Below are 18782 nucleotides of genomic sequence, written 5' to 3' on the forward strand. Positions count from 1 at the left end.
TGTACCTGATTAAATGAGCCAATTACCCATACAACTAGTACATCTAACTTCATTCCAACCAAAGTCCCTGAAATAAAACAAAGAATATAAAGTTTACATTTTAACATGTGAACACTGCATAATTAGGAAAAACCATAATAAAAGCTACAATTCTAATAGCTTTTCTTCCAAACCAGTTAGCAATCCATTGATTAGAATGGAAGATCCATAGACACAAAATTTATAAACTGTGTCAAAAATCTTGCACAAAAGTAATGCTCTTTCTTTTAATCTACTCTCTATTCTTTTCAAGAGGAATTCTATCCCTCTAAGCATGTACTAGAGTTTTATTTGTAATCTTGCCAACCTACTCTATACTCTTTACTTCCGAGACAGTAACAGAAATAATACACACACACCTATACATACGTACATATATACACATATATATGTGAATACGTATCTTGAGCTCCTATACAAGTTTCAGAGATTTCACAGGTCAATCATGTACCCCACATAATAATTCCAAACAACAAATTTAACAACCTATGACAAGTTACCAAAGGTCTACAATGCTCAGGGCATCTGCAATCCAATTAGATGAAACAGGACTATGGTTTTCTTAAATATGTATGGAAGTGGGGTGATTATCTCCAAGAGTGCATATCAACCCAGCATTTAAAAAATAACACCTTTGGGGCGCCTGGGTGGCTCAGTCGGTTGAGTGGCCGACTTCGGCTCAGGTCATGATCTCGCAGTCCGTGGGTTCGAGCCCCGCATCAGGCTCTGTGCTGACAGCTCAGAGCCTGGAGCCTGTTTCGGATTCTGTGTCTCCCTCTCTCTCTGACCCTCCCCCGTTCATGCTCTGTCTCTCTCTGTCTCAAAAATAAATAAACGTTAAAAAAATTTTTTTAATAAATAAATAATAAAAAATAACACCTTTTGCAAGAACTACAAAGATGCTACCTCATTTAGAATTTGACTTCTTTCCGGGCACCTGGGTGGCTCAGTCAATTAAGCATCCAACTCTTGATTTCGGCTCAGGTCATGATCTCACAGTTCATGGGATTGAGCCCCAAGTCAGGCTCTGCAATGACAGCACGGAGCCTGCTTGGGATTCTCTCTCTCCCCCTCTCTCTGCCCCTCCCCCGCTCAACACACAGCCTCATGCATGCGCTCTCTTTCTACCCCCTTTCAAAATAAACATCTTTTTAAAAAAGAATTTGATTTCTTTCACTATCCTATTCTCTGTTCATACGAAACAGATTAATCCCAATTAACAAAGTATCCATAGAAACAAAGATTTCATTACTATACCTAGCCCAACAAAAAGGCCATCCTTTTGCCAAACACCATGGATGTTGTTATTTGTGGGCTACAGGAAGGAGGGGTACAAACTTGGAACTTTTAGACAATCAATGAGTTCTATGTAAAAGAAAGAAAAAGATGTGAAAATCTGGGAGAACCAAATGGATGAAATATTCCAAGGCAAAACAAACTCAGAGGCACCATCTAATCCAAAAGTATCTTTTTTCCAATACTTTAACTTTGCCCAAATTTGTTGTTTTGATTAACTTCCATTCCACTTATTTTAATTAAAACCCTTATTTTATATGGGGTGCCTGGCTGGCTCAGGCAGTGGAGCACATGACTCTTGATCTCAGGGTTGTGAGTTCAAGACCCACGGTGGATGTGGAGATTACTTAAAAATAACACTTTCCAAAAAAACACTTATTGTATAAGCCCAAGTTATTTACAAATGTTATTTACTAATAACGTAAAGTCATTCAATCTGATCATTTATCTCAAGATTCCTTGGGGCGCCTGGGTGGCTCAGTCGGTTGAGCGTCAGGCTTCGGCTCAGGTCATGATCTCACGGTTCGTGAGTTCAAGCCCTGCGTCGGGCTCTGTGCTGACTGCTCTGAGCCTGGAGCCTGCTTCAGATTCTGTGTCTCCCTCTCTCTGACCCTCCCCTGTTCATGACCTGTCTCTGTCTCAAAAATAAAAAAAAATAATAAAAAAAAAATAAAAAAGATTCCTAGTGTAATGAATAACAGGAAAATAGGATGGAGATTTTATAATTTGGGGGTTACATCGCAGAGACAAGGAGAACAAGTAGGCAAAGGTTTATTAGCAAAGGGCAACCTGGGAAGGAATGCCAAAGATAGCAGCAAGCTGACCGCACTGCTTACCCAATCATTAGAAATGAATGAACCTCTAGGACAACTCTATTTCACAATTTTTCCAGGATCAGCTTTATCCAACTAAGAAAATAGCTAAAATTTAGGCATTTACTGCATGCCAGACATGTTCTAAGCACTGTACAGAACCCTATGAAACAGGTACTATTATTATCACCAAATTTTAAGATTGGAAACAACAGAGAAGTTGAGTAACTTGCCCAAAATCACAAAGCTACTAAGTGGCAGAGCCAGGGTTTGAACCCAGGCATTCTGGCTCCAAAGTCAGCACTACACTGCACACACCATGTGATAAATAATATATTTATACTGCAGCCCATAGTCACTTGTTCCCATTACCTAGAATTTAGACTATTAATAAACTGCAATGAGTTTCTAACTAAGCAGTCCCTTCCTAGAGGACTAGGACATACAATATTTAAACAAGCAAACTTAGAAAAACTTATTTAACACACATTTTGCTCAAATTTTTGTTTTACAACTACACAAAATATTCACACAGCGTATCTAGACTGAATTACCACAAAACATCTGAAAAGTTGAGCAATAAGCAGAACGTTAAAAAGTCATTTACAAAACAAGATATACTAAATTTAGCATCTAAAACTGAGTGAAAAAAGACAACTTGGGAATATTCACCATGGTTCTAGGCTATAAAATACCTTAAGGGTTTTTGGGGTTTTGTATATTTTTTAATTTTGGAGGCAATCCCTGAAGAAGAGATTATGAAAGCCAGTTTGACTTCTCTTAAACTAATACACTAATCCAAAAGAAACCACAGTATATCGATTAAAAATACAGAAAAGGCTTCCATTCTCATTTACACAATTGGAAAAAGTCTCCGTAAATGACAGTGTATGAATTGCAGCACCCATATGTGGTCCTGTTTTAAAGGAAAGCACAGACTGTGAGATAGTAAGTAAATGAATTTTATCTCAGAGCCTCAACTCTCTCAACTGTAAAAAAAAAAAAAAAAAAAAGAATTAAGAGGCATCTGGGTGGCTCGGCAGGTTGAGCCTCTGACTTCAGCTCTGGTCATGATCTTGCAGTTCATGAGTTCAAGCCCTGCATCAGGCTTGCTGCTGTCAACACAGAGCCCACTTCAGATCCTCTGTCCCCCTCTCTCTGTGCCCCTCTAGTTCTCAAAAATAAATAAACGGTTTAAAAAAAATGAATTAAGATAATCACAAAAGGGATGCCTGGGTGGCTCAGTTGGTTAAGCATCCGACTTCAGCCCAGGTCATGATTTCCAGATCTGTGGGTTCGAGCCCCATGTCAGGCTCTGTGCTGCTAGCTCAGAGCCTGGAGCCTGCTTCACATTCTTTGTCTCCCTCTCTCTCTGCCCCTCCCTTGCTCATGTTCTGTCTCTCTCAAAAATAAACATTAAAAAAAATTTTTTTTAAGAAATTATTAAAATTTTAAGATGTGATTAACAGTGTGGTATCTATGCCCTTAAAAAAGTCCTCTTCTCGGGGCACTTGGGTGGCTCAGATGGTTAACTGTCCGACTTTGGCTCAGGTCATGATCTCACAGTTCATGAGTTCGAGCTCCACGTCAGGCTCTGTGCTGACATCTCGGAGCCTGGAGCCTGCTTCGGATTCTGTGTCTCCCTCTCTCTCTGCCCCTCCCCTGCTCATGCTTGGTCTTATAAATAAATGAATGAATGAATGAATGAATGAATGAATAAACAAACAAACAAACAAACAGTCCTCTTCTCCTACTGAAATATTTACAGTGCCATAAAATGTCTGGAATTTGCTTTAAAATATTCCATGAGGAGGAAGTAAGAGGAACACAAATGAAATAAGACCGGCTATGGATTAGTAACTCAGTGATGGATACATGAGAATTCATTCTCCTAGCCTCTCTGTATGTATGTTTGAAGTTTTTCATAATGAAAAATGTTTAAATCTATAAGGAAAGTACCAAATGCTGTTCAAGACTGAGAAGTAAGGCTCAGACTACTAGACAAGGGGCAGGAAGCAATACACTGTATATAGTATTCAGACTGCTGCTACTCAAAACTTGGTCCAGGAGCCTGTGATAGTCTACACGCTGCTTACTGGTCTGTAGAGAAACTGAGAATAAGCATTTTCAAACTTTTGTAGCAATTTTACAGAACAATTATATTTGATTGCTGAATCTAATAATAAAATATCTGGGCTTGTGTTTGAAAAAGCAATGTCAAAACATCTGGAAAACTTACAAATATAGCTTCTTTCTACAATTTGCAGGTACAGTTCACAAAATAGAGGAAATATATCAAAATATGTACCAGAGTTTATTTCATCCTAAGCTTGAACAGATGAATATCACACTTCACAAAACTAAAAGTTAAAAAGTGATAAAAACTTGTCTTTTCAATGTCTCATGAACATAGATGCAAAAATCCTCAACATTAGCAAATCAAATCCAACAACGTATAAAAAGCATACACCACAACCAAGACTGTTTATCCCAGATGTGCAAAGTTAGTTCAATGTTCAAAAAATCAATTAACATAATCCTTCATATCAACAGACCAAAAAAACCCAAAAAACCAAAACCAAAAAAAAAAAACCACGATCACATGAATACATGCAGAAAAAGCATCTGACAAAATAAACACTCATTCATGAAGGGGGGGAAATGCTCGGCAACCTAGAAATACAGAGGGACTTCCACAACACGATAAGGCATGTACAAAAAACCAACAGGTAACACCATATTTAACAGTGAAAAACTAGAAACTTTCCTACTAAGATCAGTAATAAGGCAAGGATGTTCCCCTCATCACTCTGTTCAACACCGAATTGGAAATTCTAGCTAATGTTATAAGAGAAAATTAAAAGTACACAATTTTGGCTCAGGTCATGATCTCACAGTTTGTGGGTTAGAGCCTGGCGTCTTGGGATTCTCCCTCTTTGCCCCTCTCCCACTCTCGCACGTGCATGTGCGCTCCCTCTCTCTCCCTCGAGACAAATGAACACTTAAAAGTACGCAAGTTGAGAAGAAATAAAATTGTCTTTATTCACAGATGATAGGATTGTCTATGTAGAAAATAAAATAAATACACAAACCCTCAACAAAACGACTCAGAGCTACTAAGTGGCATAACATGGCTGCAGGACACAAGGTTCATATATAAGTCAACTGCTTTCCTAATACCAGCAACGAACAAATGGAATTTGAAATTAAAAACATACCACCATTTACAGTTAACACCCACCAAAACTGAGACACTCGGGCATAAATCTAACAAAATACATACAAGACCTATGTGAGAAAAACTAAAAACTGATGAAAGAAGAAATCAAAGAGGTACTAAATAAACGGAGCATTCCATCTTCATGGACGGGCAGACTCAATACTGTCAAAATCTCAATTCGTTACTGATAGGAATGCAAAACGATACAGCCACCCAGGAAGAGCGTTTGACAGGTTCTTACAAAACCATACGTGCTCTTACCATACAATCCAGCAATTGTGCACCTTGGTATTTAACCCAAAGGAGCTGAAAACATGTCCACATCTGCATACAGATGTTTACAGCGGCTTTTTTCATAACTGCCAAAACATGCAAGCAACCAAGATGTCCTTCAGTAGGTGCAACACATGAGCTGAAGTGAACAGATAAACTGTGGTACGATGAAATATTATTCAGCACCAAAAAGAAGGGAGGGATCAAGCCACAAAAAAGACAGAAAGGAACCTTAAACACCTATTACTAAGTAAAAGAAGCCAATATGAAATGACTATATACTGTGTGATTCCAACTATAGGACATTCTGGAAAAGCAAAACTATGGAGACAATAAAAAGATCAGACAGAGGTTGCCAAGAGTTGGGAGGGACGGATGTACAGGCAGAGCACAGACGACTTTTAGGGTCGTGAAAATGTGCTGTATGACACTATAACGGTGGATACTTGTACATTCTATGGGTTTTAACACATATAGAGAGTAAACCTTAGTGTAAACTATGGAATCTGGTTGATATATCAACAATTTTAACAAACCATACCACTCTGTTGTGGATGATATCGGGGGAGGCTATGCATATGCTGGGGCAGAGGATATAAGGGAACTCTCTATACTTGCTGTTCAATTTTGCTATGAACCTAAACGACTCGAAAAGTAGAGTCTATTTTTAAAAATCTGTTTCTTAGTGTTTTTTAGTCACTGACATACAGGAAACACTTTCCTTAAAAAAAAAAAAAAAAATCAGTTCTCAAAGAATGACGGGAGTTTTAAAAGGCCACGGGAACTTTTGGTTTGAACCTAAAGCTGCTCCAAAAAGTAAAACGAAATTTGGAATATATTCACATCTAAAAATCTTAAATTAAAAAAAAAAAAAAAAAAAAGGACACAGAAATTAGTATGAAGCGCTCCCACTGGCCAAATCTGGATCAACTGGAGTATCACCATAAACAATGACAATAAAGATTTTAAAACACTGACTAAAATAAAAATCTGTAATCTACACAGACACTGATACACGCAAATAAGTAAATGAGCGAAAGCTCTTCCTTACGATAAAAATCCAACTAATAAATGCAAAAAGAGTAACTGGATTAGAAAATCACCTTTTGGCAATCTTCAATAGATGTTAAACTAGTCCACGTTGACAATTAAAACAACCATCAATGGATGTTAAAACTAGAGAGTGAAAATTTGAGGATTAACCAGATATTTAAACAGTCTCCAAGTATCTCTCCACAACAGTAACTAGTATATTACAAAATCTGATAGATAACACCATAACCAAATAATCAAAAGTTAACCACACTATTAATGACGTCATTTGCCTCCTGCCATGCTATATGAAGAACATAACATCACTTCTGCGGAATTCTTGTCAAAAAGTACATAATCTGACTCCAAATATCAGACACACCATATTAAGAGACTTTCTACAAAACAAGTAGTCCTAGAGTCTTCAAAAACATCAGTATCATGAGAGACAAAGACTTTCCTGTTCCAATTAAAGGAGTTTATAAAAAACATGGCAACAGACTGCAATACATAATCTGAGATTTTCTTTTACCTTTATAAAGAACATTAATGGAACAATCGACAAAATATGAGAGAAATCTGTAGAATCTTTTTCTTATTAAGAATTACATAATGGGGCATCTGGGTGGCTCAGTGAGTTAAGTGCCCAACTCTAGATTTTGGCTCACAGTTCGTGAGATCAAGCCCCAAGTCAGGCTCTACACCAAGAGCCCAGAGCCTGCTTGGGATTCTCTCTCCCACCCCTACCTCATTGGTGTGCACGCACACTCTCTCTCTAAATAAATAAACATTAAAACAAAACAAAAACAAAAACAAAAAGGAATCATAGGGGCGCCTGGATGGCTCAGTCAGTTGAGTGACTCTTGACTTCAGCTCGGGTCATGATCTCGTGGTTCAGGAGTTTGAGCCCTCCATCAGGCTCCACACTTGACCGCGCAGAGCTTGCTTGGGATTCTCTCTTTCTCCTCTCTCTGCGCTCCACCTCTCTCAAAATAAAATTTTCTAAAAAAAATTACTGTTCTTTAAAAAAAAAAAGAGAAAAAGAATTACATGATAATATCAAACAACGTTAATTTCCTGATTTTGATCAGTATATTGTGGCTGTGGAGCAGAAAGCGCTTATTTTTTAGGAAATATACACTGTAATATTTAAGGGTAAAGGGGGATCAAGTCTGCAAATGATTTTCGAACAGTTCTGGGCAAACTATGTATTTGTTATTTTTATATATCCACATCACACAATAAATCTTACAATTTACAAAATACCGGGTGGCTCATCTGGTTAAGCATTCAACATCGGTTCAGGTCATGATCTCATGGTTCTTGAGTTTGAGGCCCAAGTAGGGCTTTCTGCTGTCAGTGCAGAGCCTGCTTCAGATCCTGTCTACCTCTCTCTCTGCCCCTCCCCACGTACTCTCTCTCTCTCAAAAATAAACATACATTTAGAGGAAATAAATTTACAAAATACTTATACATCATTTTTAATCTGACAAAAAACCATGTAACAGGTACAGAAGAGCTCTTTCAGCAGAAAATAAATCTGCCTCCTATATCCTAAACATTCCTCAAGAATTAGCCCTTCTTTCCACACCTCTCACCAAGCCCCAGTTCATCGTTTCTTCCCTCAACTGTTTTCCTAACTGGTCTTCCTATCTTCGTACTCCACATCTCTGCCAGAATGGTAGAAAAGAAAGAAAAAGGAAAAAAAAAAACCTGATGTTGCTATTCTGTAGCTCTGAAATTTTTAACAATATCCTACTGAAGTTAAAAATCCTAAACAGGGCATAAAAGGTCCTTCCTGACGGTCTTCAAGTATCTCCTAGGTCACTCTGCCAAACACAAACACATAAGCACTTCGAGAATACCCTAGAATATTTTCCTTTAGTGATTCACTAATGCCTTTCACCGAAGTGTTGCAAGAGTGAAATCTAATTTACTATGGGAAGACCAGAGTTCCATCTCTTGATATTCATATTCATTTCTCTCATATACAGGAAAATGCACTGCACTTCTTAGATCCAAGTTCAAGTCCCTCTCCACCCCTTACAGAATCTGGAATGTTGGCCAAAACCTTAAGACCCAAGCATCTCATTAAAAAAAATTATGATAATAATGCCACACCTGTCTTTAAGTAGGGGCTAAAACCAATAACCTCAAATCCCTATCCCATAATTAATATCACCAACAACTGCCAGCTTGAAATAATACCACTTTAAATTCTGTATGGAGCTTTATGTCACAGAACACTTACATTATTTCACTGAGTCCTAAGAACCCTCAGGTACTTCCCCCTAACGTACCCTAGAATCTCCCTGAGGTACAAGTATATTCATTTTAATGACAAGGGATCTGGGGCTCCAGGAAAGGCAAAATGACTTGCCCAGGGTCACAAAGCTTTAGCAAGTAAACCCCAGATTCTGACTCTCATTTTTTTTCCCTCAATAGTGCACCACAGCCTTCCACAATTATGGAAACATTTCCCTAGAACGAAACATGAATATTAGATAGCAAGACAGGCTGACTTCACAGTCACTGTCTCTAGCCCCCACACAGTACCGACACTACCTCCAAAACAAACCCAGAATCTTCGCTTTCCTCCAGGACGCCCTACCATGCCCCTAGCCCCAGCCACCATCACCTCTCCCGCAGACTACCTCAAAGCCTCCCACCAGTCTTACTGTTTTCTACTCTACCCACCGTCTTCACATGGAAGCCAGATGGATCCTTTAGGAGTGTAAACCAGATCACAACACAAGGACTTAAAATCCTGATGGTTTCCCAATCCACTCACAAGTGAATTAAAATTCACCAGCCTTTCTCGAAAATCTTTACATAAAAGTAGACTTCCTTCCGTCCCTTTCACCAGCGTGCTCATTCTCACATTAAGAGTTTGTATTCGAAATCTCCTCTGCCTAGAATGCGCTTTCCCCAGATTTCATATGGCCAGCTCTTGTCACTGAGGTTTTGGTTTAAATACCACCTCCGCAGGAAGATTTTCCCTGGCCGCTCAGTCACATCCACATCACCCTGCTTGCATATCTGCACAGCACTTACCAATATCAGGGGTTTTTTCCCTTGTTTGCTCCTTGACTGCTCTTCATACTAGAACGTAAATACACGCAACAGTGCCTGTCTTGTTCCCATGACTATCTCAACACCCAGTATAGTTGCTTTCTGAACAGTGAATGGGCCATTACTAAATGTTGCCATTTCAGTAGCCTTTGTAAAGTGTTTTATGTAATCTACTTTCTGAAAATCCTAAACAACTTCAGAGCACACAATAGGTGCCCAATAATTAATCTGCTCAAAGAACTTCTACAAAATCAAATGCCTTCAGATTTTCAACTTAGTAACATCTCCCACATATTCCTCCACATACACAGAGACACAGCAACAGGAGACAGACTGCTTCTCTCTTCCCACATGTGAAGATGATCCATTCCAAACAGATCACTCCACCCTTGTAATCGCCAGCCCCTTGACAATACTAGCTCTGGGGAAAGTGAGGCAGGGACTGGAAAGGCATGCCTTTCCAGCCTCATCCACATGCTGTAGCTATACTGAACCCTCTGGCTGGTCCTTAATCATGACATAATTCTCATGTCTCCTTCACTCACAGGCTTGCTTCTGCATAGGATGTTTGCCCACTCCCGCCCCCCATTCTTATCTGGTTTTAGAAACCTATTACTTCTTTGAAGACCAGCTTAAATGTTCCCATCTCTGTAAAGCTCTTCCTGACCCAAACCTAACCTTGTGCTAACTCAGTCACTTCTTCACCACTTCATAGCACTTACTTGTGTGAATTATGATTTTTTTCCAATGGCTGCCTGTGAAACATTCACCTTTATGTCTCTGTAAGCAGTGTCTGCTATGCGACAGCCACTTACCATTTAGGCAATAAAAGCAAGTACTAAATATTCTACTCGTATCAAAGGATGGCAGTCCAAAACAACATCAGTCAAAACCAGTTCTGCAAATTGCTATAGCTTCCCTTTTGAAAACAAACTTTAGCTTCATTAAACACCGAGAAATGAATTTTTTATAATAAAAATTTATAGTAACAAATTACCCACCCGAACCAAAAAAAGCAAAGGATATACAAGTGGTGTTATATGATGTCTTCCCTTCAGGATTTCAATCACAAGTGTACTGCTGCAACTTAACGTGCAACACTAAGTAGAGATCCCTTTCTCCATCTGCAAAATATGGACAACTTCTTCATCTATCCAGGGAATACTGTCCTGCAATAATCAATTTATAGTTGAGAATAATTGCATTATTAAAGCTAAGGAAGTTTCAGAAAATGGTGCTGGGACGACCAGATAGCCACCTCCAAAAGCACTGTTGGACCCCCACCTCATACTATGTACAAAACTTAAAACTATCATGGATCTAAATGAAAAAAACTACAACTATAAAATTCTTAGAAGAAAACAAAGATGCAAATCTTCTGCACCTTGAATTGGCCAATGGCTTCTTAGAGACAACACTGAAAACACAAGTAAAAGAAACCATAGATAAGCTGGACTACATCAAAATTAAAATCTTTGGTGTAGGGGCGCCTGGGTGGCTCAGTCGGTTGAGCGGCCGACTTCGGCTCAGGTCATGATCTCACGGTTCGTGAGTTCGAGCCCCGCGTCAGGCTCTGTGCTGACAGCTCAGAGCCTGGAGCCTGTTTCAGATTCTGTGTCTCCCTCTCTCTGACCCTCCCCCGTTCATGCTCTCTCTCTCCCTGTCTCAAAAATAAATAAACGTTAAAAAAAAAAAAATTTTTTTAATCTTTGGTGCTTCAAAGCATACCAATAAGAAAGTGAAAAGACAGCCCACAGAAAAGGAGAAAATGCATGCAAATCCTGTATCTGACTTGTAGCCAGATTACATAAAGAGCTCTCACAACTCAAGAATGAAAAGACAAATAACCCAACTGAAAAAGGACTGGAGTAACATTTCTCCAAAGAAAATTTACAAATGGCCAATATGCACATGAAAAAATGCTCAATACTATTAGTCATTAGGGAAATGCAAATAAAAACGAAGGGATATCACTTCACTAGGAAGGTAATAATTAAAAAAACGGTAATAAGTATTCAGGATGTAGAGAAACAGAACCCTCATTTGGTGCTGGGAAATGTAAAACGGTGCAACCACTTTGGAAAACAATCTAGAAGTTCCTCAAAGATTAAACACAGAGTTACCATACGTTCCAGCAATTCCACCTCCAGGTACATACCCAAAAGAAATGAAAACTTAAGCCCACACAAAAACTTGCACACAGATATTCATGGCAGCATACTTCATAACAGCCAAAAAGTAGAAACCACCTAAATGTCCATCGATCAACGAATGCATAAACATAAGCAAAATGTGCTACATCCATACAACAATTAAATAATTCAGCCATAAAAAAGGGGTACTGATACATGTTACAACAGGGATAAACCTTGAAAATATTATGCTAAGTGAACGAAGGCAGACACAAAAGGTGACATAGCGTATGATTCCACTTACATGAAATGTACAGAATAGGCAAATCCACAGAGAAAGAAAGATTAGTGGTTCCCAGGAACTGAGGCAAAAGAGGGAGGGACTGGTTAATGGGTACAGTCTTTCTGGGGGGGTGATGAAATGTTCTGGATAATGGTGATGGCTACACAACTTTTACAATACACTAAAAACCAATGAATTACATACTTTACAAGGGTAAATTTTATAGTATATGAAATAAATTTCAACGAAATGGTTACTTTAAAATTAAGAAAAAGTCGGTTAAGCGTCTGACTTCGGCTCAGGTCATCATCTCACCATTCGCGGGTTCGAGCCCATGTCGGTCGGGCTCTGTGCTGACAACTCAGAGCCTGGAGCCTGCTTCAGATTCTGTGTCTCCCTCTCCCTCTGCCCCTCCCCTGCTCGTGCTGTCGCTCTCTCTCTCAAAAATAAACAAACATTAAAAATTTTTTAAAAAGAAAAAAAAAGGAAAGCTATGCAACTGATTTCCAACAATGCTTTATACATTCAAATATTTTTTATTTATGTGAATTCAAGCCACATAAAATTCTGACTTACCAAATGGTAAAAAACCCAAATTATGTTTTGTTGGTTAGGAGAGATTGGGACAGTCTGCCCTCAATATATGAACTCTAAAAATAAAAAATTAGTTTCTTCATTACTAAAAAGTTCAATTCACTAGGCAGCTGAAAAGTTATCGACTTTACATTCAAGTTATCTGACCAACATCCATTTTAAAACGCAAACTGGGGAGCCCCTGGGTTGCTCCCAGTCAGTTAAGCGTCAGACTCTTGGTTTCAGCTCTGGTCGTGATCTCATGGTTCTTGAGTTCAAGCCCCACCTTGGGCTCTGTGCTGACAGTGCAGAGCCTACTGGGGATTCTCTCTCCCTCTCTCTGCCCCTCCCACACGCGCTGTCTCTCAAAATAAATAAACTTTATTTTTTTAATGTTTATTTTTGAGAGAGAGACAGAACACAAGCTGGGGAGGGGCAGAGAGAGAGAGAGACAGACACACACTCTGAAGTGGGCTCCAGGCTCTGAGTTGTCAGCACAGAGCCGGACGCGGGGCTCAGACTCACGGACCATGAGATCATGACCTGAGGTGAAGTCAGACACTCAACAGACTGAGCCACCCAGGTGCCCCTCAAAATAAATAAATAAACTTGGAGGAAAAAAAAAAAACCCTCAAACTGACGGCTCTTGTCAAAAATTTCATCTTAACCAAAATACCGCTTCCCACAAAGCCAACAATGCTTACTGATCTGGATTTCTCAAGTGGTATAAACTCCACGGAAGTGTCTTTTACAAACGCAAAAAGCCTGCCCGACATGTTTGGGAAGTTCATTAATGGACTAATTTCAGCTTTGATTATTCTAAAAAGGTTTCTGAAGCCTAAAATAAGGTTTGATGTGAACTACTTTCTAACAAAATCAATCAATTACAAGGAAAAAATACTCTGATGAACCGGAAGACGTTTCCACAAGTTTGTGGACAAGTTTCCACATACACGCAGTGGATAATCAAGACTGTTTACTGCTAAGAGACTATGTATGTATCCATAAAATACCAAGCCTACCAAGCCTCCTACTCAGACACACACAACAGAAACACATACACCTGTTTTCCAACTACATCAGCATCCACCCATGTACTAAATAATTACACATATTATCCTTGGTATACAAAAATACTATGGACCAGCTTGTTTATGTTTTCTTCCAACAGTGTTGACAGGGAGCAGTGAATCACACATTCTCCTGTGTCTCATCTGCCTCATGATCAATGACACATGCTGCCAACATCTGAGGTTAAGGATGCAAACTGAGACTACAGGTTATTTTCTCCTTCTCGCGATGCTAAATGTTACCTATATACAAACATGGAATGACCTCCCTTAGCGTCACTGGTTCCAAACTCAAACCGCGATAACTGCAGCAGACTCAGATCTGAACTACAGAACTGCAGTAGCTACATTTCTATTTGAAAAAGACATGACTGTTATCATATCGTTGAGCATCCTCTACAAGGAAAGAACCACGCTAAAAATAGAAAAAAACATACTAACCCCCCCCCCAAAATATTTTTAAGTCAGACGTAATTTCGGGGCACCTGGGTGGCTCAGTCAGTTAACTGTCCAACTTTGACTCAAGTCATGATCTCATGGTGGGTGGGTTTGAGTGTCCGGCTTCGGATTCTGTCTCCTTCTCTGTCTGCCCCTCCCCCACTCATGCTCGAGCGGGCACGTGCTCTCTCTCTCTCTCTTAGAATAGACATTAAGGAAACAAAATTTAAAAAAGAGACACAATTTCAAGTATGTTATCTCCTAAATCATCAAAATCCTAGAAACCCCACTACTTAGAAGACTACAAACAGGGGTGCCTGGGTGGCTCAGTCAGTTGAGCATCTGGCTCTTGATTTCAACTCCAATCATGACCTCACCGTTTGTGAGTTCCAGCCCTGCATCGGGCTCTTCGCTGTCAGCCTCCCTCTCTCTCTGCCCCTCCCCGGCTCACGCTCTGATTCAGAATCTCTCTCTCTCAAAATAAATACATAAATAAATTTAAAAGAAAAAGGGGGAAAAAAAAAGGCTACAAACAGCATGTCCTAGAATACTTCCATAACCAAAAATACTTGGTAAAACCATGTATCCATCTTTCAATGCCGAATATATGGTAACCACAGAAAAAGAATTCATACCCATTTCTCAGAGGCCTTGAAATCTAATTGGGAAGCAGAATAAAAGCTTAAAAAGATAAACTGAAATCCAGGCTAGCATACGCTGGTGTAAGAGTCCCACACAAAAAAGGGAGTGAACAGATCCCTTGAGGTTGAACTTGAGAAGAAGACTTGTCAAGAGACAGGACTCAACTGGGCCCAAAGTAAAGAGAGGATCCATGAATAAATGGCGGAAGAGGGTTTCAAACAGAAAGAAAGGCACAAAGAAAGGCCAAGAGGAGGGACTTCACGAGAACAACAAACGAGTTAGTTTGGCTGGAACTAAGAAGGCACAAAGGGAATAAATGAGTTAAGACTGAAGAGAATCAGGGCCAGATTACAGAGAAACCTGAACACCACACCAAGAAGCTTAAGCCTTACTTCACATGTGATAAGGAGAGTTCTGGAAGTTTTTATGTTGTGATGTGAGGAGACGAGAGTGTTAAAACGTTCAAGATGTTATTTACCCAAAGCATAAGCAAGCACAAATATTCCAAGTAAAACAGCACATCACTGGGAGAAAACGTGTTCAAAGCCCAGGTATAAGAGCTTACTGGAGCAGAAAGGAGGCAACAGCAGGGCTCAGATAATAAAACTGGACCAAGTTAAATAAAAAGTTACAGTGCTCTGCTTTTTCCAACTCCCATTTATCTAAAGTTTCCACTTACTATAAAAGCAACGTAAGTGTAGAGCACAGGGAACAGCCTATGGGTATGTCAGTTACTCGCTATGTCAGTTACACAGAGGAGGCAATTCACCTGGGATACTGTAGAACTGGACTGTGAGTTCCAGAACTGTGCCAGCCCTCAGACCCTCAGACCTAAACGTGGCATGCCTTGACCCTTCCCAGGGTACAGAGCCGGGCTGAGGCCCGAAGCAGAAAGTACAGCACCATGAATGAGCTCCCCATGCTGACCCAGGCGCACTTCGAGAGTAAATACACGGGAGTCTCAACGCTCTAACGCATTAATAAAAGTGATGAGACATCCACAGAAATAAAAACCCCTCCTGACATTCAAATACCCTCCCCAAAGCTTAAAAGGTGTCACTCCTGGCCTCTTAAGTTTCCCTCACGGCCCAAGAAAAACAATGTTATGAAATTTCAGTATAAGGAAGTGACCGCGTATCTTAGGATCCAAAAAGCAAGAGGGAGCAAGATTCTAAGTTTCTTCAGAATTACCTCATTTAATTAATGATAAGAACTAGGAGAAGAGACTCAGCTTTGTTTGCCACAAACACAGTTTAGGTGACTTTTCCAAGCCCCTTGGCATAAACCAAGATCAAAAATCTTTATGGTTTCCCCTGGCGTATGAGTTGTACACTGAGTCATCCACGTTTGCTCAAAACAGGGGGACCCTTGAGGTCGCGCGAGTGATAAAGTCAACTTAAAAAAAAAAAAAAAAAAAAAAAAAGGCCACAGATACAAGAACCGCTCGTTGTAGGAGGTTTCCGAGGGCGAAGGATCTCTCAACTGTACTCTCAAACAATATTTCCGTACACTAAATTTTTTGACAACACCATAGGTCATGCGGTGAGCAAACAGACCAAAACCCTGGGTGAAGAGGACGGCGCTGAACCTGGTAATAGTCTATGGAGTCACGGGAAAGGAGGCTCAGGCCACAGAAACTCAAAATTCTCAGCCAGAAGGGTTTCAAAACAGCAGTGTATCTCAAAGATAAGGGGCCGGCTCAAACTTCCAGGCCGGACCTAAACTGCCCGTCCCTGGTGCTCAACGCAAGTATTCATTACAGTCCTTTTGTCTGCGAAATAACCCGCAGCAAACCACCGCGGAGAAAACAACCAGATACTTGCACCGCACCGTCGTGGTCGCGAGCGAGCAGGGTAAACAATCTTTCCCCCGGTTCCAGCTCCTCCTCCCCAACCCACCCCCCCCCCCCGCCCCGTCGCCCTCCACCCTCATTTTCTTAGACGCGGCACCGGCGGGAGGCCACCTCAGGAGGCGGAGAGGGAGCGGCCAGGGGGCCAAAATGCAAGTTTGGAGGCCAGCGCTAACTTGGAAAGATGGAACCAAGTATCACGGCCTATTGCACAGCAGGAGCGAAGCCCCCCTCGCCCGCCCGTATGTGGCAGAAAAAGAAGTTGGGGGGCGAGGGGGGGGGGGGGGCTCTGGCGGAAGAGAGGTGGCGGGGCAGGCGGCGCGGCCAGCCGCGGCTGATCGATGGTGGGTAAACAAGCGCGGCGGACCCACCCTCCCACGGCCCCGGGGCCTGTCCCCGCTCCGAGAAAGCCCAAGATGGGAGCGCGGCGGCGGCGGCGGCGGCCGCCCGGGCCCCCTCCCCTCGCCTCGCCTCCCCTCGCCCGCAACGCGGCCCCAGGGGGCGCGGGCGGGCCGCCCCGGACACCCGGCGGCCTGCAGGGAGCGAGGGGCCGGGCAGGCCGCAGAGGGGGCCGCGAGGGGCCTGCATGCAGTGGGGCGCCCTCCCGGGGCCCGGTTACCTGGCGGCGGCGGCGGCGGCGGCGGCTCCTCCAGCTCCTGCTCCTCCTCCCCGTCCGATGCTCGGCGCCCGGCGGCGGCGGCGGCGGCGGCGGCGACTCCCCGAGCAGCCCGAGGCGACGAGCCGAGCCCGGCCCCTCTCCGCCTCCCTCCGTGCCGCCGCCCGTCCCGCTGCTGCCGCCTCCGCCCTCTCCCCTCAGTCAGGACATGGTCTCCGCGGGCCCGCGCGCGGCTCCCGGCTACCGGGGGCGGGGGACAGAGGGGCGGAGAGCAGGCGCGGAGGCGGGGGGCACTCCAGGGGCCAAGGGGGAGGGGGCAGAGCGACGGGGGGAGTCGGCCTCAGGCGCTGCAGCTCCTAATGGCGTCGGCGAGGGGCCCCGGAGCCAAATAAACCCCACGGCGAGCAGCACAACGTCAAGGCCCGACCCCGCCGCTCGCGGCCCTGTCATTGGCCCGGAGGCCGCCAGCGGCGCAGCCAATGGGAGACCGCCTCTTTCCGGACGCAGGGGGCGGGCCGCGGAGAGGTGACGTCATGCCGGCGTCCGGCCCCGATTGTGAAGCTCCGCCGGCGGGGCTGCGGGCGGGCGGCGAGGTGCGTGGCACTCCGGGCGGCGGCGGCGGCGGCGGCGGCGGCGGCGGGGCGGGGCGGCGCGGCGTGCGCGGGGCTGGGGGACGCGGGCGGGGCGTCCTCTCGCCTGGCGGACTCCCTTTGCCCGCTCTGTGCCCCCGGTTCCCCGGACTTCCAAGCCCAGCCGTGGAGCTCAGGTCCCCCGAGTAGTCTTAGTGACAGATTCTGCCTCATTCTGATAACAGTTTCAAACTCGTTATAAGACATCGGGAAAGATGAATGTTTAGGGCTTTCTCTTTTTCTTTTCCAAATTTTTACAACGTCTATTTTTTACGTAAGCCCTACCCTCGGGGCAGCTATCCATTTCTACGTGTGTTTGTGTATGTTTGTTACATATTACGTACGTATATGCATGATGAAAAGCCATGGGGTTTATATGCCAATTCTATCTCAAAATAAAAAAATTGGGGGGTGCCTGGGTGGTCCAATCCGGTGGGCGCCCGGATTGGGCTCAGGTCACGATCTCGGAGTTTGTGGGTTCGATTCCCACGTCCAGCTCTGTGCTGACATCTCGGAGCCTGGAGCCTGCTTCGGATTCTGTCTCCCTGTCTCTCTGCTCTTCCCCCACTCCTTCTCTCTCTCTCTCTCAAAAACAAGTAAACATTAAAAAAAAATTTTTTTTTAACTTTTTTTAAGCCACGGAGACTTCACTTTCTTTTCTGCTACCTAACTCTAATTTGGGGTAAACCCAGCTTTCTTATGGTTGCCTTTTCTGGGGCTTGGAGCTTTTCTGTAAATTGTAAATTTACAGATAGAGGATAAATTACAGCCATGGTAAAAGTGCTGCCAGGAGAATTCCCAGAGCC

General features: G+C 42.7%; 1 protein-coding gene across 2 annotated transcripts in view; it reads right to left on the bottom strand.

Annotated features, from left to right (window-relative positions):
• The window catches only part of ZRANB1 (zinc finger RANBP2-type containing 1), a 63948-nt gene extending 46176 nt beyond the window's left edge, over window positions 1–17772 (bottom strand). Inside the window, exon 1 of one of the 2 annotated variants that reach the window (XM_081790443.1) lies at window positions 17351–17772. The gene's annotated coding sequence lies outside the window, so the exon portion shown is untranslated. The remainder of the gene's footprint in view (window positions 1–17350) is intronic. The other variant, XM_060641240.3, reaches the window with a different exon arrangement.
• Between the last annotated feature and the right edge of the window lie 1010 nt (window positions 17773–18782).

This window comes from Panthera onca, chromosome D2 (genome assembly GCF_046562875.1).
Source record: "Panthera onca isolate mPanOnc1 chromosome D2, mPanOnc1 haplotype 2, whole genome shotgun sequence".
NCBI lineage: Eukaryota > Metazoa > Chordata > Mammalia > Carnivora > Felidae > Panthera > Panthera onca.